A 25,887-nucleotide genomic window follows, 5' to 3' on the forward strand; every position below is an offset into this window, starting at 1 on the left:
ACGAATCTTAGAGAGAGGGAAGAGATGTAATTACAACTAGTAAGATAAATTGGTTGGGCCATTAAGCAGATACCGTATCATAAGGGACGTGATAGAAGTTGCGTTGGCAGGTAAAAGAGGAAGGGACTAAAGAAGCTACAGTTTATGGACGGACTGCTGCAGGGGCGGATCCAGGAAGGACTTCTAGGGGGGCGGTGGGTTGTAATACTACTACTTACAGCTACTTTTAAGAGCTGCAAACTCTGGGATGGGTTTTATTTATATATACACAATAAAAAAAGTTTCTCTACTGAGGGGGGCGATAGCCCCGATCCCCCCGGGTCCCCCACTGGACTGCTGTAACCAACAGACTGTAATAGCCAACACCTTCAGAGGCAGCAAATGCTCTGTACTACATAGAACAACTATTTTATAAATACTTATTGGTTTACACTATTATAATTTACACTATTATAATTTACACTATTATTATTATTATTATTATTATTATTATTATTATTATTATTATTATTATTATTATTATAAGAAAACAGAACAACTGTCGCGATCACGTGTGAGCGTTCAGTAAAGTGTGACGTCAGCCAAAAAAGGTTTGAGATCACAAACTTAGGGACCCAACGAGCTACGTTTCGACTCGCCAACGCGATAAAAGATGAAGCGACACAGAATAAAAACACACTTTCCGTGGCGAGATATATCACAATGAGAACACCTTTTTCGAGAAGAGACGAGAGCGTCTCAGCTGTTGTTCCTAGAGAATCCTAGTTACGATAAAGTAAGTAGGCTAGAGCTTGTCTTTAGGGGAGTTCACTAATGACAAAACCTACCCTCGTAACATATTTGTGTGCCCAGGGATGCGCACGAGACAAGATTTATGGCTGTCTCGACTCGAAAATGTGCTGTAAAAGTGATGTCACGACTCGAAAAATAATATTTTTCTATTGGAAGAGCCGTGTCTCGACTCGAATTTTGTCAGGAAAATCCTGTCTCGACTCGTCTCGTGCGCATCCCTAGGTGTGCCCATAGACATGCCCTCCTGCAACAGCAGACAAGGGAAGCAGTTCTGGTTGCCCTCGATTTTCGAAGGTGCTCAGCTCTTAGCAGGCCGGTAGCCAGCCCAAAAATGTAGGGGGGCCCCGGTAGAAGTTGCTGGGGGGGGGGGCGATCCAACCATATTATAGTTCATCACTATATCATAGTTCACCCTTGCACCCCTTCCGTCAAAATTTTAGGAGGGCCGGCCCCCTAGACCCCCCTTGGGCACGGGCCTGGTTCTTAGAATAATTAAAAGGTCTTAATTTTGAAAAAGTGTTTAGGTAAGTATCACATCCAGTTACAACAGTTTCCAATAGACAAAGATCATAATGACGTTTACAGCTACTTGATATCAAACTATTCGGAAAGTATGAAAAAAATTGTAAAATTTGATATATTGCTTAAAATGGTATATTTGTAGGGATTTTTTAAAACAATTTTTGAACCTTTCCTTATATAACATTACAACAATATTTTAGGTAGGTTAATAAGTTCTCCGAATTATATATTTTAAGCAGTGTTGCAAACTAACAGCTTTTACCATATCTCTAGTACGGTTTGAGATATCAAATTGCTGTAAACAGCATGGCGATCTTTTCTATTGAAAACCAACTATTCAATTAGATGAGGTACTTATCCAAGTAGTTTTTAGGAATAAATGCCTCAGAAAACTATCAAAGTTTCAATCCCGTAACTTTGTATTCATTAGAAATCCGTCGTATCATGATCATAGTGTTAGACACTAAAATACTGAGGATGTGCACTGTCCTGTCGATTATTTGCGTTATTACTGCTCTTGTAAAGGCAATCAAAATTTGGATGTGTGAGAGTAGCGTTCTTAGTTTGAAATAATAAATTTAGCATTGCAAGTTTTCGTTGAAGATGTAGATTTGATATATGTAATAACATGGCGTACTGTTACTTAAAAGTAATTTTAAACTGGGTTGGCAACAATGTTAACCTTGCAGTATCACTGAGTACGACATTTGCATGGTACAAAATGTGCTTTTGTCCATAAGTTTAAAAGTTACAAGGGCGTATCAATATAAATGGTTCATCCTATATCCGCACCTTAGTTCAATGAGGGTAGTTGTCACAAAATCTAATTTTTCAGGGGAAGCAAGATACGAAATAAAGTGCAGACTTCTCAATGGACAACCGCCTCTTTACAACTGTACCAACTCTGAACTAGTAGACTTAGTGCCGTGAGAAATAACACATTAATAGACTTTCACAGTACTTAGTAAAATATGGTAAAGTAAAGTAAAAGTAGCCAAAAATTGACACCCGCCCAGTGAACTAAGGTACGGATATGCGAGGAATAATCGAAAAAAGAAAATACAACGCACAGAACTATTATATGTTATTTACTGTAACTTAACGAAAATCTATTTTGTAGATTAACATCATGTCTGTCTTGGTGAAGGTTTGAAGACTTTGGATTCTGATTATGTATACCCGAGAAGTGGACATTAAAAATAATGACTCGTCTGGAAAATTGGTCAAGAAGAGAAGAGAGTTACTGGTGAGGTTCCTGTGGGCCAAAAACACTACACCATAGGCAGATTGTAGAGGCGTATGGGATGGGATATATTTCAAAGCAACATGTAGGGAATTGGTGTCGTGTCTTTAAAGACGGACCAGTATTGTTAATGACAACATTGGACAGAGCGGTACTCAGTACTTCAATCACTGACGTTACGCTTGGAACGACTACAGCATCCTTTTCACAGTCCTGACCTAGCCCCAGTGACTCATCTTTTTCCTGTTCCAAAGCACAAAATAAATAAATAAATAAATAAATAAATAAATAAATAAATAAATAAAATAGCTGGCCATCATTATCTGGCATGTAATTATGTTAAAACCGCTGCCCCACGGTGGTTACGAAAACTTGACGCGGATTTATATGCCAATTGGATAGAAAACTATCTACCGTTGTTATAAGCGATTGAACAAAAACGGATTACATCGAGAACTAATGTTGAGTGTCTGAAAGATCATCAGATATGTTGATCTTTCAGCTATGTCTTTCACAAGCTTTGTAACATTTCTGATCATTCCTCGTATATTCACACCAACAACAACTCTCCCGTTAAGGAGATGCTACGAAAGGCTTTTAAGAAACTAATTTCTATATTTCTGTATACTGCTTTATTTATCTTCCGTGTGCACTGAATGTTACAGCGTTACAGACTTAATTACGCTAAAAGGCACCAGAGCAGGACTAGTTAGAAAAACTGAGGTCGTCGACTCGATTTACTCACTGCTAACATTGCTTGCAATAATTGACAGTGTTCTGACAAAACTCCATTGGCATCTTTACTATATCATGGATAGTATAGACCATGATGTGACTAAAATGTATGCTATTTTCTCGAAATTTGAGATGTAGTATCTATTACTTAAGACCTTTATCACAGTTCAATAAATTATGGAACTAGTACTACCTTTAAGAACTGTGGCACCCTCTTCTAAATGCATATAGTCATCCCTGCATTTTGTGTTCCTCAAACTTTTTTGGCTGAAGACATACTCAGGCCACCCAGCAGGACATTGAAAAAATATAGGAGAGTTTGGTTTATACAATAGAATATTATGCTCTGAAGAACAGAATGTATTGTAAGAAAAAGACAACCTTCACCCCAATGGACAATTATTTGGTATTGAAAATAGTGAAAACACTTAAAAATGCAGCATTATTAGAATTCAAAATATATTCGTACTATCTCGGAAGAAAAGAAATAGTTAACTCTTATTTTTAGGATTACCATGGTATTTAACACTTTTTACACTATTCATATATAATTTTGAATATGTAAATTTAACTAATGCACGCAAAAATATTAACTTTTCTACATTCATACTATCGTTCTAGTTCTTTTATTCATAGATGAACTTTATTTTGACATTTTTCATTACTTCATATTTTTCTAATGAGAAAAGATTGATAACATTTCTCTACAATGAAATATTGAATTTAATTAAACATTGAATTATTTGATCAACGTATTTCCCTCTGAAATAAATAATGTAAGAGCATGTCATTCATCATTGCTCTGCAAATTATATATACACACACTTCTAACAACTGTTATACAACATAAATTTCAGGACATTTCCAGTTAATAAATAATTTTCAGGACATTTCCAGGATTTATCATTTTTCTGCTTTCCATGACTTTTCCAGGGCGTTTCCACGACACGCTTTTATTTCCGGGTTTTCCAGGACGCGTGGGAACCCTGCATATATTATGTACAGCAATATTGGAAGGCGTTGTGATATGTTGGTGAATACACCTCAATACCTACCCAATACTGCTGCACACACACACACACTGCTGAAAGAAAATGCTAACACAGCTTGCGTTATAAGAAACTAAAGCATGGCAAATTTCCTCAGCTAAGCTTCATTGGGAGAAGAATAAGCACATAGGAAACAAAGAGAAAGAAAAAAAGTGGACATGGGAGGATAGGAAAAAGCAAATTTAAAAAATAATGAGGATTAGTGACTAGCCCTCAGAAAAAAAAATGCTAAAACACGTTTAGTATATTGCTAATATGTAGCAATTTAAATCACTGTCCTTGGGTTGTATTTTTAATAATTCAATCACTGAAAAACATAGGAAATAAAAGACAAGATTAAAATATAGATCATATATAGGACAAATATACAAATTTAAAAAAAAAAAGGACAGCTGGGAGCCCTGCATACTACTGTATTGAATGCCAACGACGAACAGGGTATATTATTTATTAACTTGCGAGCAATTAATGAAAGTACAGTAAACTCCCGATTATCCGTGGTCTTTCTTACGTTTCTTCCGATAAATTATCAAAAGAAAATTGAAACTGTAGAATAAGTTAAAATTTAGTTTAAAAACTTCAATCAAAAAGTTAAAAAAAAAGGTTTTAACAAAAAAACAGAGGTGACCTATTTTTAAAAATATTTGGTAAAAAAAGTAAACCAGCAAACATGTAAGTATAGAATACTATTATTTACAAAGTAATGTGTAGACCCTTCCTACTGTAAATAAAAAATATTCAAAAGCATGTTGATTTGAGTTTTAAAAAAAAAATTGCTGTTATCTGTGGTCCCTGCGTCACTCAATTCCGCAATAATCGGGTGTTTACTGTATATAAATACGAAATGATTGGTTGAATAGGAATGAGAGAGCATACTGGTAAACTGAGAAAATTCATCATACACACAATGTTGTTCACCACAAGTTCACGTGGTCAAGGATCGAACCAGGGACCTCGCAGGGTAAGCAGCATACTACGGGTCTAGCGTGCTAACTTAAATCCTATTGTAATTAGTTCAATTTATGGGATTTTGTTCTAAAGTTGTAACTCAGGCTTAAATCTATTCTCATTGTAAAAAAGAGTGTGACTACTAATCTTGAGCTCTATTGATGAAGTCTAGTCTTATGAGTTTTCCGTCTATGTTCAGTGCCGAGGCTATATGGCACGTGAATCTACAATTTGACGTGCGATCTGAAGTACACTCATGTCCAAAATTATTGTCGCATGTGTATAAATATGTTGTTGTAGGAATATAATTTGATAACGAATTCCCCCGGTATTTCTTATAATGTTAATATGTGTATAATCGGCAAAGACATGGATGTGACTAATTTCATGTCAAGAGAGCAGTAAATAAGAATAGAACTTGTTCATTTAGCAACATTTTGTTTTACTCTGTCTAATTTTCGTATTTATAATTCTTTTCCTATGAAATTTACTACAAACTTACATTTTCGATTACACACATAGTATCAGTGTTAAAAGTACACTTCAAAATCGTTATCAAATTATATTCTTACAAGACAGTTATAGATATGCGACAATAATTTTGAACATAAGTGTACATGAACTCCTATCGCGAATTGAACGATAGTTTAAAGTGAAGGAAACAAAAGGGCGCACGCGAATCATGACCACGAAGTTAATGTAAATACTTTGTATCATCAGTATGTTTCTCTTATTGTCAGAGGATATGTTTCAAGTTGTCAACCTGAGATAACGAAAACTACGAAAATATAAACATTTACTATTTTCTTGAGTTACTTATTTTCTTTTATTTATTTCATTATCAGAAAAAAATACGCGAAATTTTAATATTTGAATTTCCCTAACATCTTATAAAAAGTTACAATGGTGACGGAAGTGTGAGCACTTAATTCTGGAGATTTCGAAATATAGAATACGCATAAAATTTCAAACTATGCTGTAGATATGTAAAGATCTTATAGAAAGGCTCCAAATTATGCCATGCATATGGGAAGTCTTGTAGAAATGTTTGTTATACATACGGGAAGTCACATTGGACCTGTGACCATCTCTAATTTCTTTATCTCTAATAAAACTAAGCAATAGAAATTACAACTCCAGGTTTAAATATTGATTCCAATCGAGAAAAAAAAAAAAAAAAAAAAACAGAGTTAGCGAAAAATTGTTTTCGGTATGTATTCAGCGCCTCAACAACTAGTGTCGACCGCAAGACGAGAATTTTTTCGTCTCGGCGAACAAACGAGACGAGGAAGTGCATTTTAAAATTCGAGTCGAGACACATTACAATTCTCATCTCTTTTTTAGGACAAGAATAGAGAAAAGGTGAGACGAGAAATTCTCGAGTAAGAATGAACAATTCTAGTTCACCCAAGTCTAAGATTTCAACAGTTTTGTGTTACATGGTGATGTAAATGAGTTTTCACAAATGTAGCACACATCCAGCACCATATACGCTTGTTGTTTCGTAAATTTAAGACTAGTATAAGAGGGGGCTCATGAGGGAAGTCACACCGGTAATTTTTTTTTTGTCGCTTGAAAATAAGAGAAACCTTTAATGTACTAATTGTTGCATGTTAATTAATGGAATAGATAATTTTTATTGCCTTAATTCCAAGCAGTGGGGGATCCAGGGGGCAATCGCCCCCCAGAAGAGGAAACTATTTTATATATAAATAAAACTCATCCCAGAGTTTGGAGCTCTTAAAAGTAGCTTTAAGTAGCAGTAATTACTACCCACCACCCCTCCCAGAAGTCCGTTCTAGATCCGCCCCTGACTCCAAACGATAAAACTACTTTTTTACCACTGACTTCCTCACGAGCCGCCTCTAGTTTAGCATATGCTGGACAATAAAAATATTAGGTGGGTGTAACTGCGTATACGTTCTATTGGATCCCTGGTGCTACGAGATTCATAGAAAATGAACAAGGGATTGTACGAATACAATGAAGAGCATTTATCAACGTTTAAAGACATGTGAGTCATTACACAATATAATACTTCAATCTTAAATATGGTTTAAATGATGTGTCATACCACCCTTTGTGAACTTCCTGACGTGAAAGGGTTCCGATAACGTAAAGATGATTTTAAAAAAAAAAATCAGGGAATACATTTATAAATAGAGACAAAAACGAATTACTCCACATAAGATGAGAATACCAGTGCCAGTGAAGCTTAAAATATATAAAACGATAATCATGCCTGTTGTTCTGTATGGTTGCGAAACATGGTCGCTTACTCTGAGGGAAGAACATAGACTGAAAGTATTTGAGAACAGGATCCTGAGAAGAATATTCGGACCCAAGAGGAACGAGAATGGGGAATGGCGGAAGCTTCATAACGAGGAACTACATAGTTTATACGGTTTACCCAACATTGTTAGGGTCGTCAAGTCTAGGAGGCTTAGGTGGGCAGGTCATGTAGCTAGAATGGAAGAAAGTAGAAACGCTTTCAAAGTCTTGACTGGAAGACCAATCGGAAAACGACCATTAGGAAGACCTAGGCGCAGATGGGAGGATAATATTAAGATGGATCTCGCAGAGATAGGAATACAAAGTAGAAACTGGATCCAATTGGCTAAGGATAGAAGTCAGTGGAGAGCTTTTGTGAACGCGGCACTGAACCTCCGGGTTCTATAGGCCATAGAGTTAGTTAGTGCCAGATTAAGGGGGACTATAGGCCCGAGCCTCCAATCTGAATAAAATTTCAACTGGCTATCAAGAAAGAACCATGAAGATCAAGGTGACCAGAATTTTCACCTGCGAAAACGGGACGCATACGAATCGGCTACGGCGGGGGAGATATCTTACTTTGGACTCAGCAGTGTTCTCAATTTACAAAATACACAAGTAAGAGTGATAACACCCCGTTTCTAATTTTACGTGTACCACACAACAAATAATGGTTCCCGATTGCAAGTTCTACCCACCAATTCCTTTAACTAGTTAAACACTCAGAATTCCCATTAGAAAATTCAAAAGTTCTAGACACGACTGGACCTTGGCAACGAGTGTTTGTACGGAAGAGAGTAGAATATGCATTGACGATTTATATTTTGAATAATAATTACGGGACACCTAGGTCATTTTTACTTAAAAACGGGACATTTAGCCGTCCCGTTCGAGAATAAGAAAAACGGGACAACAGTTGGAAAAAAAGGACTGTCCCGGCTAAAACGGGACGTCTGGTCACCTTGATGAAGATACAATCATATATATGACCGGAAATATGAAACATATTCTCTTAACTTCCCTACTGTACTTTCACAGAAATGCATTAGGTGAAGTCAGCAGGGGCCACTTTTTTTTTTCTAGCCCCGGGTCTCCAGATGGATTAATCCAGCCTAGGAGAATACGTCCACCACTTCCGGTCTCAATATAGAACTTCCTAAACTCTGCAGATCTACTGTAGTTGCAGAGTATGAAATGAAAACACCTGTTTCTTAACGCGATTCTCCATGCTTCTCGTTTGTAACTTCCAGCACAGAAGAAACAGTTATTGCACAATAGAATCGTGAATAACAGGAACTGTTATTTACACTATTTTAAATAGCAATAATAACCTCCTTAATTATTACTTGTTTTGTTTCGCTCCGGTGAGCATTGCTATTTACACAACAAAACTGTATATTCTCACGGAGTGGCATGGAAACAAACTACTAAAGAACATGTGTTCCAAACTTGTGACTCTCATATTGGCGCACGTGAAGTACATATTTTCAATTGATACCAATTGTACTTGACAGACTAAATCTTTGAAGTCACACAACCAATCATGCACCAGCAATTATTAACCAAGGGCAATTGTTATGCAGCCCATATAGTTTCATTGTTAAGTCCAAATTAGAGTGCGTTCTGAGATAGTGGATGCGTAGGTTTTCTTTGAATAGGCAATTTCCTTATCTTCTACTACACCATGTTGTCTAGTCTTGTATTTGTACTGTACCACCCATTGTTTTTTTTTTCTTTTAACAGACACTAGGATTCATCTGTTTTGTAACATTTGTCTTCTCAAATTAATACTAGGATCAGCGCGCGGGAACTAGGGTCACCATAAGACACTTTTTGTTTTCTTAAGACATTTTCAAATTTTTCACAAAAGTTTTATTGCTAGATAAATCTCAATTACACAGCGACTCAATGGGGGCTCTTGAAGTCACATTGGTAGCTACGTATTTAAATTATACCGGTTACAACTTAATAAAAGAAAGCTACATATAGTTTCAGACAGGACTATATACAAAAATTAGTACTTTAGGTAAGCTTTCTGTCCTTACCTGTCGAGACAAAATTTAGTTTCACACAGCGATGACGTTAAAGAATGGTTCAGATGGCGGGTGACAGTGTCGTCCTACTTGCGACAGTTTTATGTGCGACAGAACTTAACTGTCCTATGAGCGACCGATTCGATCTATTAACTGGCCTACGAGTCACCGATTCGTTCATATTAAGATAATGGAAGAAGATAAGGTTCCCTCTTCTTTAGCTTGTTTCACGATACAATGTGATTTAGAAAATAAAATGTACTATGAAATATTTCCGTTCCTAGAGGTCTTATTTCTTCCAGCAGTATCTCAATTAAAAGGAACATACACCCTTAACAATTAACAATTAAAGAATTAAACCTTAATGAGATACCTATAGGAAAAGCCTCAGTCCCCTCCCTTACTTTACATACTTTCACAAATAAACAACATCTGAACATAAACAATTTGTTAACAAACACCCTTTACTTTACCCTTACATTCATAAGTATAAAGGTTTCTTTAATAAACATTGCATGCAAGTATTATTAACAAACTATTAACAACTAAAGTATGTGATGTGTATTTTTCCTTAAGTACCCCTCACACTTTATCCAGGCTTGAGACTGGTAATGTATTTTTGTCATGGCGTTGGCGAGTTTAAAAGTTTCGGAAAGCAGGATTTGTCAGAATAAACAATCACTTAATACACACACACACACACACACACACACACATGAGCAATTACGTCTTTATCATACTTAGGAACTTATACTGAGCAGTCTTCTGTCAAAATTATTTCTACATACAAACATGTCACCTCCTTTCCATGTCAAAATTATCAACTTATCAGTAAGCAGTTTTTAGAAAAATAAACACACTGCTGAACAAGACTGCGCTTATTTAATATAAAAACACATTTACACGTGACGTTTCGATCTTCTAGCCAAGATCCTCATCAGACGTACACCGTTTGACATCGAGATAAATGAAAATGTTACATGAAGTTACAGAATATTACGGAAAACTTAAAGTAACAAATTCTACCAGAGTTGGCATAAATCATAAAATTAAATAAAGTACCAAGAATCAGTATAAGCACAATTACGATACATGAATAGAAAGTATACGCTTGACATCGAGCTGTGATATTGTTAACACGAAGTAACAAAATGTTTTACAGAAAACAAAATGAAGTGGTAGAAATCCCAAGAGAGTTTGCATAAATTATAAAATTTAAAAAAGCACCAAGAATCACTAGTTACACAAATAAAATGCAGTGAGACACTGCATCAACGTACTGAATTATGGCTATTTCTTGTAATCCAATCCTTCTTTTGTTCCACACTTTGCTTTCTTTGATTTAGCGACGTATCCCATCTGAAGTTGATACATTATCATTTCATTTCTTGCTTGCTCCTGTTTCAAAAGATCTATAAATCTGTATATATTCAAGCCGCTGTCATCTACAGAACAATCATGTTCTGATTTCTTACCTTAGGTTCAATTTATAGTCTTCGAACTTATAACAAAATATTTTGTAAATAAAATTTCCTTTGTTTGATATACAATTGATCTCTATAGGTTAGGTAGATTTAAAGTTACAAATGATAGGCTTGTGCCGTTTAATCCTGTATCTTTCTTTCAAATATATTTTTCTGATTGTCTTAACTGTTTCATAAGGAAGGTAGATTTCATCAACCAGCCAAAATGTTTAATTACATGAATTTGCAGGAAGTGACACGACTTTGTGTCTGTTCCAGAAAGGGAAGAAAACTTGTTAGAAACTACTCGAAAGTTCGACAGTTACTTACAACAGATTGTCAGTATATTCAACAAATTTCTACAAGTCCTGAAGAAGTATTACAAATGGAATAACATTTCCACTTACACTTTTATGCATCGCATAATAGTAATAGTGACGCACTGGCTTTCTGTTGGTATTTCACATACAGAAGACTCATTCCATACCAGTCACTCATCCCTCAGTTTTACCCATAACAGCAAGAGCGAGAAGTCTACACGTATTGAAGGTGTACTATAAGAAGCAAACTCGGCAAGATATTCCAGCAATTGATTGGGGATCTGGAGAAAAAGGATGCTACCCAAGTATTTGTTTGGACATACAAGTATCATTTTTTTCTGAAGTTGGAGTATTGCAAATGTAAAACCCTCATGTACTTATACATTGTTCAGCGTAAGCTCTAAACTCCGATAAGCAAAATATTTGTATCCTTCCGCTTGTCACAAATACGATTGGCTAGTGATGTATCACTCCCACTCCAAACGGGAAGGAGCAAATTATACACGTGCATTTTGACAATACTGTCTTGTGTTGTCCAGATACTTATAGGTACAGCAGCAGCGGAAAAGAAAGAAAAGAAACTCGAAAGATTTAAAAAAAAAAAAAGTATTTTAATTTCGCTCGTAAACAATTGTTGCTTAGTGAGTAAAGATTTGCCTTGTTGGTGTTTCACCACAACACTCGCGGAACCAGGATTCATGCCAGTCATCTTTCAGACTTGAAAAGCAGAACACCCGTCTACAGTTGAGTTGGCGCCATATACTAATTACTGCGCATGCTTACTGTTTATTTCTATTGTTTCATCAACCACACTCGATTGTAGTATTATTAGATAATCCGTATTATATTTTTGTCATTTACAATAATATAGCAGTTTTATATGAAGCTTCATAGTAAAAGTAATAATGCAATCACGTGAACTATTTTGCGGAGGAGTACAAGCGTCGGTAGGACAACAGCAAAGCAGCGAGATTTCACGTGACTTTGTTTATCGCAGTTTAGAGCTTACGCCGAACAATGTATAGTTCAAATATTCTTATTCGAGATTGTTTTACTCAGACGTGTGCATTAATTGTGGGGAAATCACATTTTGGGAATCAAAAAAACAAGATAAGTGACATGTTTTGCGCCTTCTTAGGGTTCAACTACCCTCAAATTATACATAACTTTTATGAATTTTTCGAAGTTCCTTTATTTTTTTTTTTTTTTTTTAGAAGTTTTTCAATGTAATAGGCACCTTTCCTGTTCTGAAAGAAGCAGAGTTTATTATATGAAACCTAAGTTATTAAAATATAAACGCTCTCCTTAAAACTAATGGTTTCAACGACTTTCTTCATCTCAAGTAGCAGTAGGTCTGATCCAACCCAACTGTATCGTTCATGTCCCAATAACGCACAATGCCAAGGATTAGTTAATTTTTGTGTCTTATGTACTATAAATTATTTCTATCGCTTATAAAAAACTGAATTTTGCTTAAATAACATTTACTTTACGAACTATTTTGCTAAATAAGTTTACAGAAACTTCTGTATAATGTCCCATTAGGCATATTCTGAAATGTGCCGTATTTTTTATATATCAATTATAATTATGGCATGTTCACATATTTTCTTTAATTATTTTGCTTATATAGATATTATATGTATTAAAAAAAAACAAGGAAATCAGAAAAGTACGTTTGAAAGAAACACAGGTACAAGATTAAGCGATACAAGTCTACTCTGTCATTTTTAACTTTCTATGTACAGTCCACAGCAGAAAAAAAAAAACTGCAACATGAGCATTTAAGTTTGTGAAACGAAGTCTTTTGCACCAAAATAAGTGTGCAGGGGAGGATACCGATGTTTCTTCTGGCATGATTTGTACCACTTAGACGTTATGTTGATTCCCTGCGCTCTTAGGCGTAGTTTCACAAACTCATATGCTCACGTTGCAGGTTTTTTTTTGCTGCGGACTGTACCTGACCCACAGAGATGAATTATATATCAAACAAATTAAATTTTATTTACAACATATTTTATTCTAAGTTCCAAGATCGTAGAATTGAACATAATGTAAGAAATCAAGGAAAACATGGTTGTTCTATAGACACTAGCGACCAAATTGGATATGGCAACCATATTGGATAAAGGTCAAGACGGATGTTCGGGGACTTTTAGAATATTACTAGGGATGCGCATGAGACAAGATTTGAGGCTGTCTCGACTCGAAAAACGTATATTTTTCTATTGGAAGAGCTGTGTCTCGACTCGAATTTTCTTAGGAAAATTCTGCCTTGACTCGACACGTGCGCATCCCTAAATATTAATATACTTGATAGAAGGAAGATATCCTGAAAGTTTCATCAAGCTACTAATTTTTTGCTTGGTTTGTCAGAATTTTCCCCTACATACTGGACTATTTAACAAGGGCGCGAAAATAGTTTCAAGAGGAAATGTTAACTATCTATGACGTGCAGGTCTACCAACGTATGCGAGCTAAACCAAGGTTTAAGAAAAATTCAACTTTCGCCCAATAAGAAAATTAACGCTGTGTCATCGCTTTGATTGACATTTGCATAGCTAAAAGGTATTAGGCGAATCTCGTAACCTCGAGAGGGCGGGCGACCCTGAATGGCACTATCCTTCCCCTAACTGGCCCCAACATGTGTTAGGTAGGTATAATAATGTAAAACTATATATATATCACTTCATTTGCCCCAAGAAACTAGTTACTGATCTCTCAGTACAATTCCCTTAAGAGCCGCCACTAATAGCGAGAAGATGTAATTTATATAACAGCTTTTAAAGTACCTTTTGCGTATCCTTTCTCATGGGCGGAGAAATTATTCTTGGGGTACAGGGGCGTACGCAGAGGATACGGATTCCTACGAAATCCCGACTTTCTACAAATTTAGTCTAACTTTAGGGGTGATTTTACAAATTTAAATATAATTTATCTTCATATGGAATTTGAACCCCACCAAAAAACTGATACCTCGGGGTCTCTTGATACATTCTCCGAAGACTTGAGAAATCTTTGTTGAAGTTTTGCGTCCCTTGTTCAGCACAGGCAGACATATGAATCTACTGCTTAGCCTGAACAACCACCATTTGTTCATATGTCAAGATTCTCCTGCTAGGAGTAGGTTTACCACACATACTCTTTACCCAGATATATCCTCTTTATCGGACCTTGAAAATAGCCGGATAAGTCTTTAGAAAAGTGAGGAAATTACGTCTTTTTAGGAGGTACAGACAACTATTTCAACTTCAATATTTGCAAATAATTGTTAATGTTAATACTATTTTTACAATCCAACCCAGTGTTGACAGTTTTGCTCCTGAATTCCGGATTTCTCAAGGAAACCCACGCCTCGCATGATGAAGTATACGAGTTGAAATTGCATCTGAAGTTAGGAGAGATGTTACTGTCGCAGCCTCTTGTTCGAGTGTGAGGACCAGTGTTGCCACAGTCCTAGCTCTGGAGTGGGCTGAAAAATAGTACCAAATTGAAACAAAAAGGGCTGAATTCATTATTTTATACCAGTGTAATACATGGCTCTATAACACTAAACTAAAAGAGGTAAAGTTCCAGAACATTCCCACCCCTCTTCCAAGTGTCCAAATCAAGAAAGTGCCCTTTTTAAGAATTACTTTTTAAAAACATCCCAATAGGAGGACCTCGAACAACCATGGAAATAGATGAAATATCTCGCACGTAGGAAGTATAACAAAGGCACAAACTAAAAGGGAAAACAGTTATCTTCTGTATGCATTGTAAGAAAACCAAACGCATCTCTATTTCAAAGTGACCAGAATTTTCACCACTTGATTCAACAGTGTGTACTTTAAAAAAAAAAAATGATTTCAAGCTCGTCTCCTTCATTCATGGCGCAGATACGCCCACCTACCGTCGTTTGTTTCCCGATGTAGTTCGAATTAGGAATTTTCCACACAAAGTTCGTAACGTTATACGGTACAACGTCACAGAATGAATGTTCAACAGCATTTTTTTTTTTTTTAAGAGTCCAACACACAGTATGAGTAATGTGAGAGGTAGGAAAAGTCTTACCGACACTTTTGAAAATGTGGTAAGTATTTGTTAAATGGTGCTGAATTGAGTAGAATTGTACCAAATTCTTCATAAAAGGGGCTGAAAATTCCAGCGTGGTGCCAACGGGTCGATGAATGACAAAAAGGGCTGAATTTGGCACAATTGTGCTGTACCAAGCGTGGCAACACTGGTGAGGACAATCTTCTCTGTAGGCAGTAACAATCTGCGGTTGTTCATAATTGACAGTTGCTGCCAAGGATATTATAAAATAGAGGATCTGCCCATACAACAAAATCGTGAAGCCATACGTCACAGCTCCGCCACACCTACTCTGCCTACTCCGCGCCACTAAGATTGCAATGTTTCGAGCCAACAAGCATGGCGGAAACGAGAGTAGCCAATCAGACGTTCCGGCTCAGATGTTGCTCGGTTGTTTTTTGGCTTCATTGAGTTCATATGATGAAGATACGTAGGGGCAGATCCTCTATTTTGTAACATCCTTGGTTGCTGCAAGCTTCTATATGGTGAGATCGTAGTGGTAGAATTCAGAACCAATCACAAGTGGCCGTGTGGAAGCTGGAGAAGTGTCACCTATCTACCTGTGGTCCTGATAGGTACTGCTTGACTTTATGGAAGAAGTTCAGTGAAGAGGTTCATGAAGATGGTGAATTTACTGAGTAGATCCAAAGCGGATTTCAGCTTTGACATTTAGGCCCGAAGTGTGTAGAATGTTAGGAAGGGTCAGATCTCTGCAAAGCTGAATGAACGAATGAATAATGGGGACATCAGAGCAAGGCTGTGTGTTTTCGTCATGACTTACAAAACTACACAATTACGGACTCCCAGAAATAAAACATGACGATGAATAGAGTAAAATATAAGAAATAAATCAGACGCTGTAAATGAAAACGAAATACCAGAAACAAGAGCTAATATAAGTGATTAAACAAATAAAAATAAACAATAATAAAACAATATAAATCAGAAAGAAAGAAAAGTGCCGCAACAATAAAGCCAAAGACTGAAAAAGCTCAGAACGTGACCAACGTTAACACTGTGCGTAAACGCAACTACAAGTCCAACAAAATCATGAGAATTCTCAAATGCACGGACAAGTGCACAAGGTAAGTCCGTGACCTCTCAGAGATGCGAGCACCAAGACATTTCACTAGAATGTCCCGAACACTCAGCGCAACAACACTCTTCACAACACGGACGGCGTAAACCACGCAGCAAACAGCTATGCGTGACATGTGTGTGTCCGACACGCAGATATGCCAGGAGAACCTCACCTCAACGACTAGGGCGAGAGGACGCCCGCTAGTCCCCAAGGAGCGCTCTAACTACGCGAAACTCATTGTCATCAGCAATCCGCATCAAGGTGCAGAAACTGCTACGGAGATCGGAGCAAGGAAGAACACGCTCTAATGCAAGCACGGTCAAGGCGGCGCTCCCGGCAGCTGTATCAGCACCCTCGCCTCCCCGAACGCATACGAACTCGGCACCCAGCAAATGGCGATACAACCGTGCTGAATCAAGACTCCGTGCATCGAAGACGCTCTACTAGGCACTGCGCAAAGGAATAAAAAAACAAAAAGTAAACTTTTAGTGTAGTATTTAGGCATAATATATTCTAAATAGTGTAGAACAAAATTATGGCCAACTTTACGATAGCTGCCAATAATTTTCGAACTGGGTAATGAAGTCGCAAGCTATTGAAAAACACAGCTGTTTAGGCAAATATTCAACTCATCTTAAAACAATCGCATACCAAAGGCACACTGAAATACTCATGCGACTGTTTGAAAGGTTTAGAGAGGCGAGTACGCTAGAACAGGATTGAAAACCACGGAAACCTTACTTTTTGGATCTTTTATTAAAGTATGCCTAACTTATACGGGGCACGGAAAATTTTAAGGGACCGTGCAGTGACAACGCAGAAGGAACAACGGGAGCGGGCGTCTCCCGATGTCATCGTCTGTCCATCCAGACATGTTTTATATTACTTCACCTACCATACAATGCAACTATTATTTTCAGTATATAAAAAAAGTCCCCCTCCCCGAAGAAAGTAAAGCTCGCGTCGCCACTGGACCCTGCAAGTCCCATTTGACTGCAGCCCTACTGTTGACCGCAAATCAACTTATTCTCCCGTCCCGATCTGATTTTTTAAATATTGGCGCCCTTCTTACCCACTTACACATCCGAATATTTTCCCCGACATCTGAATTAGATAACCCTCTTAGTAATATTAAGATTTTTTAAAACAATGCTAAACCTCTAAAAGATTACATACACAGTATCTTATTTTCACAGAATGTTATCTTTAATGTGCAAGTAAGTATAGAAATTACTAAAGCATAAGTTTCCTTAATCCTGAACTCCTCGTGGTTAAGCAATTAGCATACGCAGTTAGGCGTGGGAGACTCAGGTTCGATCCCGGTGGGAGCTCATATAGTTCAGATCCCACGTTAAAACTGTAGGTCCAAGTCTCATATAGCCTCGCTGCTGAAATAGGCCGCTAAACCCAAAAATCAAATCAAAATACTCCTCCCCACACAGAATAACTGATTTGCAATTTTATATAACTTCCAGAACTAGTGGGAAAAGATACGTCCCACCCTTCTCCAGTTCTAACAACTTATTTGATCTGTAGGTAACAACTAGAATCCGAAGACAGAAAACTCAAGACAAGAATAGTTTCTTTTCTCTGTCCACCAGATCTCGGTACACTACGTATGAGCTAGATCCCGCAGACAATGCATAAAGGATGTGCCAAAGCGTACATTTTTTAAATGTCCATCAGATTTCAGTCTTATCGAATAATAATTGGCCCAGGAAAGTCAGAGATAATACAGTGGAAACTAGAAGCACAGATTTTGTTACTTTAAAATTTTTGGAAGGAACCAGTCTTAAGTACCGTATAGATCAATAATTTTTGAAAGAATTATCTGGAATTTCGCTATTGCCTAGGAGCTAGTTTCGCTAGAAATAATGATTTAAAAATTAGCATTGTATAAGCGATTATCCTGTTGGGCAACACATTGCACCCATTCGAGCTACACAGTGACCACCATAAACATTTTTTTTTATTTTTTAATCTTTTACAAATAAAATATTTCAGTTTAACGTCCCACGATTATGCCAGTTAGTCTAAGGGAAGCGATTAAAACAAGTGGATAATGAAATAATTGGTGGAATGAGAAAGTGGGAGAAAACGGGAGGACCAGGGGTAAATCCACGGACACTATGTCGTGAACCACAAACTGATTTGGCAGGAATCGAACCAGAGAGTCAGGAACCCCAAGCACCAGAGGTAACCGCTCTACCACTGGGCCACCGTGCCCCCTTTCAATCAAGGGGAAAAATTGTAGTCTTCGTGCTGTTTTTAAACCTATGTCAGCATGATAATTCAAGGTGATTAGCCTATTAATGCTAATAAAAATTTTCTAAGGCAGTAGATAAATTTCTGTAAAGAAACAAATCTGCAGTCATGTACGGTAGTGGTCCCTGGATTGCTCAACTGAACAAAACTTAATTATATGGAAGCTTATGGAAAACTAGTTTTTATTACAAGCAATAAAGAATGAGAAAAATATTATACATATTATGCATGATCAAGATTAAGCAGAGAAATTTACCTGTAATAATTATGACCTTGAAATATACATACTTTTTTTTTTTTTTTTTTTTATCCACTACGCGAGGAGTAAAAATGATTGCGCTTACATGCATTCCCGGAAGATCGCTGATACATGATACAGTTTGCCGTTCTTAGGGAGGAATTTCCTAGTTTCCGGTTAATCCACTTCCATTCATATTTTCATCGCTTATAACCTTCAGCATTCATTCTATTTTTTGTCTGTCTCCTCGACAACAAAGTCGCCTGTTTATTTGACCCCTATTCGTAAACTCATATTGATATATTTTTCTAAATGTGCGCGATTTTTAGTTCGTAACACGTGTAAAAGTGAGGGGGGACGCGCGAGAGCGTCGTACCCCTACTTTCAGAATATAGCTTAGCATCCACCTACCTTTCAGATTCACTTTTACCCCTGGTTCGTAAGTCTGCTAGTCGGCAAAGTTTTCATTATTCTAAGTGGTATTTAAATCTTGAATCTCATTGGGGGTGGGATAGAGGGTACCAAGCTGTGCAGCGGGATTTGACATGCTTTTGAGTACCTACGTTTTTTTTTTTTTTTTTTGAGTCAATTTAATTATATAGAAAACTAATTTTCAGTTTTCTTTTAAATGAACTGCATGCTAGTGTAATGTGATTTTTACAGATTTCCAGTGGCTGATTTATGCATAACATCGAAGTCTGTCAGATAAAATCTAGCAAGGCATCAATGAAAATTTTAATACAAATACGTAGGCGCAAAGCAGGCTTCAGGCAAAGGGATCGTTGGTTCCTTTAAGTCTACTTAAGTTGGTTTGTTGACTTTGAAAAATGAAATGACATCTAAGTTTTACGTCCCACTGTTATGGTAGCTAGGCTAAAGGAGACAGTGGTGAGAAATGAATTATATTGTGGAATAAAGAAAGTGGGAGGAAACGGGAGAACCCCGAGAAAACCCACGCACACGGTGTTTGTCCACCACAAAGCTCACTTGGCGCGAGCTGGGATAAAAACAACCAACCGCATGACCAGAGATGAACGCTTTACCACTGAGGCACCGCGGCCCTTAAGATAAATTTAGTTTTCGCAGAGGAAATCAAACGGGATGCGACAAGACTTCTAGAATCCCTTAGATCCTAGTATAGATAGTGACACAGGTGGAGAACATCCCAGTAATTTCATTACCATGTTAATTAGGAACCAGCTAACTCTTGTTTACGCCCTGAAGGCCCTTCATGCTGTGCGAGCCGAGCTAAAGGGATACTAAAACAGTTATCAATATTCTTTAGATCTATCTAAAGCACAAGAATAATTATTAAAATCTTAAAACGGATAAAATATGTAATTAGACCTGCCTAAAAAATAAAATGAAGTCTTTAAATTTTACGTCCCACGGTCATGCAGGCGACGGTAGTGGTGGGCTAAAGGAGACGGTGGTGATGAATGAAATGGTGGACTATAGAAAGTGGGAGGAAACGGGAGAACCCCGAGAAAACTCACGCACACAGTGTTTGTCCACCGCAAAGCCAAATAGAACTATCTCCTATGTGGAATTTTGACAGCATAAGTTTTAATCATAATGCTGCATCATAATAATAATAATAATAATAATAATAATAATAATAATAATAATAATAATAATAATAATAATAATAATAACTGTCACCGTGTGTGCATTTTAATCCTACTAGTCACACCAATAACATTTCCTTTATATATATATATAAAGAAAATTTCGAATTCTACTTCGCAATGCACCTGTACAAATTTCCTAAAACTACGAGCGCAAGTAGACAGTTTTAATGTAAGACGTGTTTGTCTAATGAACTTTTAAGACCCGTTTGGAAGATCAATGTTAGATCCCCATTGAAGTATTTACTGTACAATTGGCTTGAATCCTTTTTGCTCACTTAAAAGTTTTATTTCAGTATACCGTCACGTCTCTTTCCAGCACAGAGACAATATATATGAAAGGGGATCTCGAGTGGGAATCGAACTACGACTACTCGGGTTTGTATCCGAAGCAAAATAAAAAGAAATCAAACCCAGGACCACGCGCAGAGAATCTACTAGTTAGGCACTAGGCGACTAATGATTACCCGTTTCGTAAATCATTGATGTTGAGGAGGGACGTTAGATTTCGAGCAAAATGCTTCAAATAAAGTATTAAAAAAAATTGGGAAGACCTTGAAAATATAATTATTCAATTGGATCAATAAATATTTTTACATTATACCGTTTACGAAGCCATTAAATTAATCAGTTCGTCAAAACAATTTTACTGAAATTGCTATTCCCTTAAAAATTACATTCATTCTGAAAATCGAAAGCAATGTATTGCAGAAAAAAAAAAGTCACTAAATTTGATGCTTTCAATGCTGACCTACCCTAACAAAACAAGAATAAAATAATTCAATAACAAAATTACTTAATATTAGGTAAATACGTTGTTAGATAAGCAGGCTATAGGTAACGTATTAAAGTACTTACCGGTTAAGGTCGTAATTGTCGGAATGTAGTGTAGCCGGTTAACTAACCCGCTTTTCCAGCAGCCGAACTGTCTATGATTCCTGTCCCCTATTTTTTTTTCTGCTCTTCTGGGTTCCACAATGCGGCAGAGCGCGTGCGCGCATGTATCACACCACCCAGTTCGATAATCTGTGAAAAAACCCGCTACAAAATAGTGGTGCGACTTGCCCAGACTGAATGTCCATTGAAAACATTGTATTGTAGTTTGTTTCTATCCAATTGGTTAAAAGACAGACAGCTGGCATTGAAACTTTCACCACCACCAATGGAGATGATTCGTCGGTGTTTCAAGTTGTAATGCAATAACACACAGACGAAGGGGAAAAAAGAACACCACCGATCGGGATGGTCTTGCAAATGGTCTTATTATTACATCACGTGACGTTACTGAAAAGCACACCGCTTTACCACAGGTATTTTTTTTTTCCTCGAAAAATACTTCAAGCTCGACGTAACACCTAACAAATACTGACTGTACAGTGGTTTCAAGCCACTGAAGACACTTTTTTTTTTTTTCTGTTCGTGCTCTGTTGCACTTATCACAGGTTACCTACAACGAAAGCAGAGTTGCCTTCATTAATAATAATAATAATAATAATAATAATAATAATAATAATAATAATAATAATAATAATAATAATAATAATAATAATAAACGTGCGACTACGTTTGTTGTGGGTTTCCAACTATTTTCTTTTCTTCCTTGCGACTTTTTTTTTTTTTGTATCAATTTCCGGCGCGGAAGATAAAACAGTGTGAATTTTGATAAAAGTTTTATCTCCTACGTCAAATTCGGCGAAGTTCCCCCATGATTTAAATTACGTAATAAATAATTAATGAAAAGAGTAAACACAGTCAGCAAATATGGTTTTGCATTTTGTAATCGATTTTCATTCATTTCTAAGGAAGGAAAAAAAAACGAAATTTGAAGTATACTACGTTAGCGTAAATAAATATACCGGTACCGGTAAATTCCACCGTGAAGTTTTAGCATACGGATCCATAGTATAAGTAGTAGTAGGAGTAGGAGTAGGGGTAGGAGTAGGAATGGTTAGAAGCTCGCAGGGGTTCGTTGGGTTCTGTACTCGACATAAAATGGACAAATTAAAGACTTACCCAAAATTTTCAGTACATTTTAGAATATGTGGATCCGTATAGTAAAACTGCACCAATTCCACTGTTGGGAGAATACCCTCTTCCAGCTGGTATAACTGATAAGTACACTTCGGTTCGCCGCACTGATTCATTATTGGTATTAATTCTCTTCCTGAGGTCGTGGTGGCTCAGTGGTAAAACGTTCAACTCTGGTGTATGGGGTCCTTGGTTCGTTTCCAGCTCGCGCCAAGTGAACTTTGTGGTGGACAAACATCGTGTGCGTGGGTTTTCTAGGGATTCTCCCGTTTCCTCCCACTTTCTTCATTCCACCCTTTCATTCATTTCCCATTATCACCGTCTCTTTTAGCCTAGCCAGCATTATCGTGGGACGTAAATCACAAAGATTTCTTTTCATTTCATTAACTGTCTTCTTTTAGAAAGATTTATTATTAGTAGAGTCTCGACAATCAGCGGCGTGCCGTCAAGGGGACTAGGGGACTAGGCTAGTCCCCTGGAATTTTAATTAAAGTATTTGTGATAAATATATACCAAAGAAAACGAAAACATTTCTCTATTTTTGGAAAATAACACTATTTCAATTGTTCTGACACAACTATAGTCAGCGCCCGTGTGCTGGGTGCGATAGCGAAGTGGAGATCGGAAACGCTCGGGTTTTAATCGGCTTTTCTCGGGGAAGGGAACGGGGTCCAGCCAGCTAGTCCTCATATTATGTTGTCTAAGCTCTAAGCACGGGCGTTCTGCCGTAAGCGAATTTAATGCTCGTTTGCTTTTTACAGTTAATAGTTTTAACGCTATTAAATTTACAGTATTAATCTTGACACTTTAAGAAATCTAGTGAAGTGTGAACTTTTAGATTATCAATATATTTTGAAAATGACTCGAAGAATAAAGTATGGAAGGGGACTCGTTTGAGAAACCGAGTCCCTTGCAGCAAAGCGATGGCGCAAGCAGTGATATTACTTCAATTGGTATGGGGGACAGTAGGGGTGGGGATCGGCTGTTTCAGTCTTGTATTCTGGACCATTGGATTCCTTAATTTTCAAGAAATGCAACAAATAATAACCAGTGGTAGAACAACTCCAAGCATTTCCATTTAGACAAAAATGAAAGATTATATACATAATATCAATACGGATTATTTTGCTTCTTCAAAATAGCTAACTGCATGTAAGGCAAGAAACAAACTGTATTGCTGGCCTTGTATTCTGTTCCACATAGAAAAGGACGTGTGGAATAATGATGGCTTTTGTGACATGAACAATTTTCATAAACCCAAGTTCCGCCAAGAAAAATGTTATTCACACCTGTCCACAATAACTAAATAGAAAAATTTCGGGAAAACCAGAATTGATTTTGAATTGACCAAGCAATGCAGAAGTTGATTCAAACCGAGAATTAATGAACCGATTGATTTATTCCTCTTGTTTTATGGTTAAATAAGAGCTATCATTTAGAAGTCATAACAAACAGGAAGATTCTGTCAATTAGGGAAATTATATTGAAGTAATTCGGTTACTTTCTAAGTATGACACTAAATGGACTTGCAGGGGCGCCTGAAGAAAATTTTCTAGGGAGGAGCCCATCTTCATGGTTGCTATGTTGCATCTGGTATTTCTGGTATTTAATATACGTGGTTTGCTATATTACGTATACATTTTCGTGAGCCAGAGGAAGGTCCGGGCCCCACCCTGCCCTCTCGTTCGGGCGCCCATGTTGACTTTCATCTTCACAGCATGGGAGTGTTTAAAGGAACGTCAAACAGAATTCAGAATTATATTATTAAATGTGTTGGTGAGTAATTCTGGATAAAATTAAGTCAGAAATAAACAATACACTTCTTACAGCAATAATGTTGGACAAAACTACGGACATTGCAAAGATCTCTCGACATTCAATCGGTACGTGAAAGACGGTAATTCTCGTGGAAGATTTATTTGTTTTGCAGATGTTACTACTAAAAAAATCAGTGATTGCACTGCGACTGCTCTAAGTGAGCATGCTTTCCAAATTCTCTCTCATTTTAATTGTAAGCAAAAGCTTGTAGCACTAGGCTATGGATGGAGCTGCCACATTTTCTGGACATTTGAACGGTTTACAATCTTTTGTGAAAAGGTGTTTGAGTGCACTCACCATACACTGCTATCATCACAGACTCAATCTCGTTGTTCCACAGTCTGTCAATCACATCAAGGAATGTAAAATATATTTTAGAATAAGTGGCATTCCAAATTTCTTTTCATATTCATCGAAACGCTGTAACGCGCTCGCTGAATCAGAAGTAACTATGTGATTTCCAACGGTTGCCATTATAAGATGAAATTACAATTCCAAAATTGTGAATGCAGTAAATGAAAATCAAATAGAACTCTTACGGTGTTCTGAGAACATTGTAGAAAGATTCAGATAATTGCGACACCGAAGCTTTCATGACTACAAAAAAGAAAAAAAGAAAAAAATGTGAGAGTTATCATTGAAGGATTTCGATTTTGCATTTCTCCGCACGGATATACTATTCAACATTCTTTAAAGTAAAACCTTGGATGTGAAATATTGCATCCAAAAAGTACAAAAGATGGTATCTCAACTTAGAAATGCAAGAAACGATTTTGAAGACTTATAGAAAAGTAGAATTGGATGACAACGGGAACCTTCTAATAAAAGACGTAAAGTAGATGGCTGAACAGATTCAGAAATTAAATATGTGCGTATCTCCAATGACATTATTGATACTGTGATTTCAAGATCTCAGTGAGTTACAATTTCTTGAGTTGTTAGATTTAAAGAATTTTCAGTGCTTGAAATCTCGATTTCCTGATCGCTTGTTTTTGACCCTTAAATCAATTTACGGGAGTTTTTATTTTTAATTTTAACAATTTGCGGAATGAATTAATATAGGTTTACAGACTCTTAGATTTTTCAAATAAAACTGTGACTGAAATTATCCATTTCTTGAAAGAAAGAGGCTTGGTAGAAGAAGCGTTTACAGAAACATATAAATTGTGTTATTTGGTGTCAACAATACTACTCAGGACCTCCACTCTACAGCACACATTCTCTTCGAACCTAGTCCCCTGTGAGAAAAGTCACGGCACGCCACTGTCGACAATAGAACCAAACAATCAACGCCAGCTTCATTTACGAAATGATTTGGGAAAATGCTGACTTCTAAGTTAGGACAGTGGTTCCTAACCGGTGTATTGCGCAGTTCCCAA

General features: G+C 36.9%; 1 protein-coding gene across 1 annotated transcript in view; it reads right to left on the minus strand.

Annotated features, from left to right (window-relative positions):
- Positions 1–21,973, minus strand: part of LOC145672963 (protein rolling stone-like) — a 119,368-nt gene extending 97,395 nt beyond the window's left edge. Inside the window, exon 1 of the mRNA XM_081742226.1 lies at positions 21,521–21,973. The gene's annotated coding sequence lies outside the window, so the exon portion shown is untranslated. The remainder of the gene's footprint in view (positions 1–21,520) is intronic.
- Positions 21,974–25,887: the final 3,914 nt, after the last annotated feature.

This window comes from Thermobia domestica, chromosome 16 (genome assembly GCF_964235325.1).
Source record: "Thermobia domestica chromosome 16, izTheDome1.hap1.1, whole genome shotgun sequence".
Lineage (NCBI taxonomy): Eukaryota > Metazoa > Arthropoda > Insecta > Zygentoma > Lepismatidae > Thermobia > Thermobia domestica.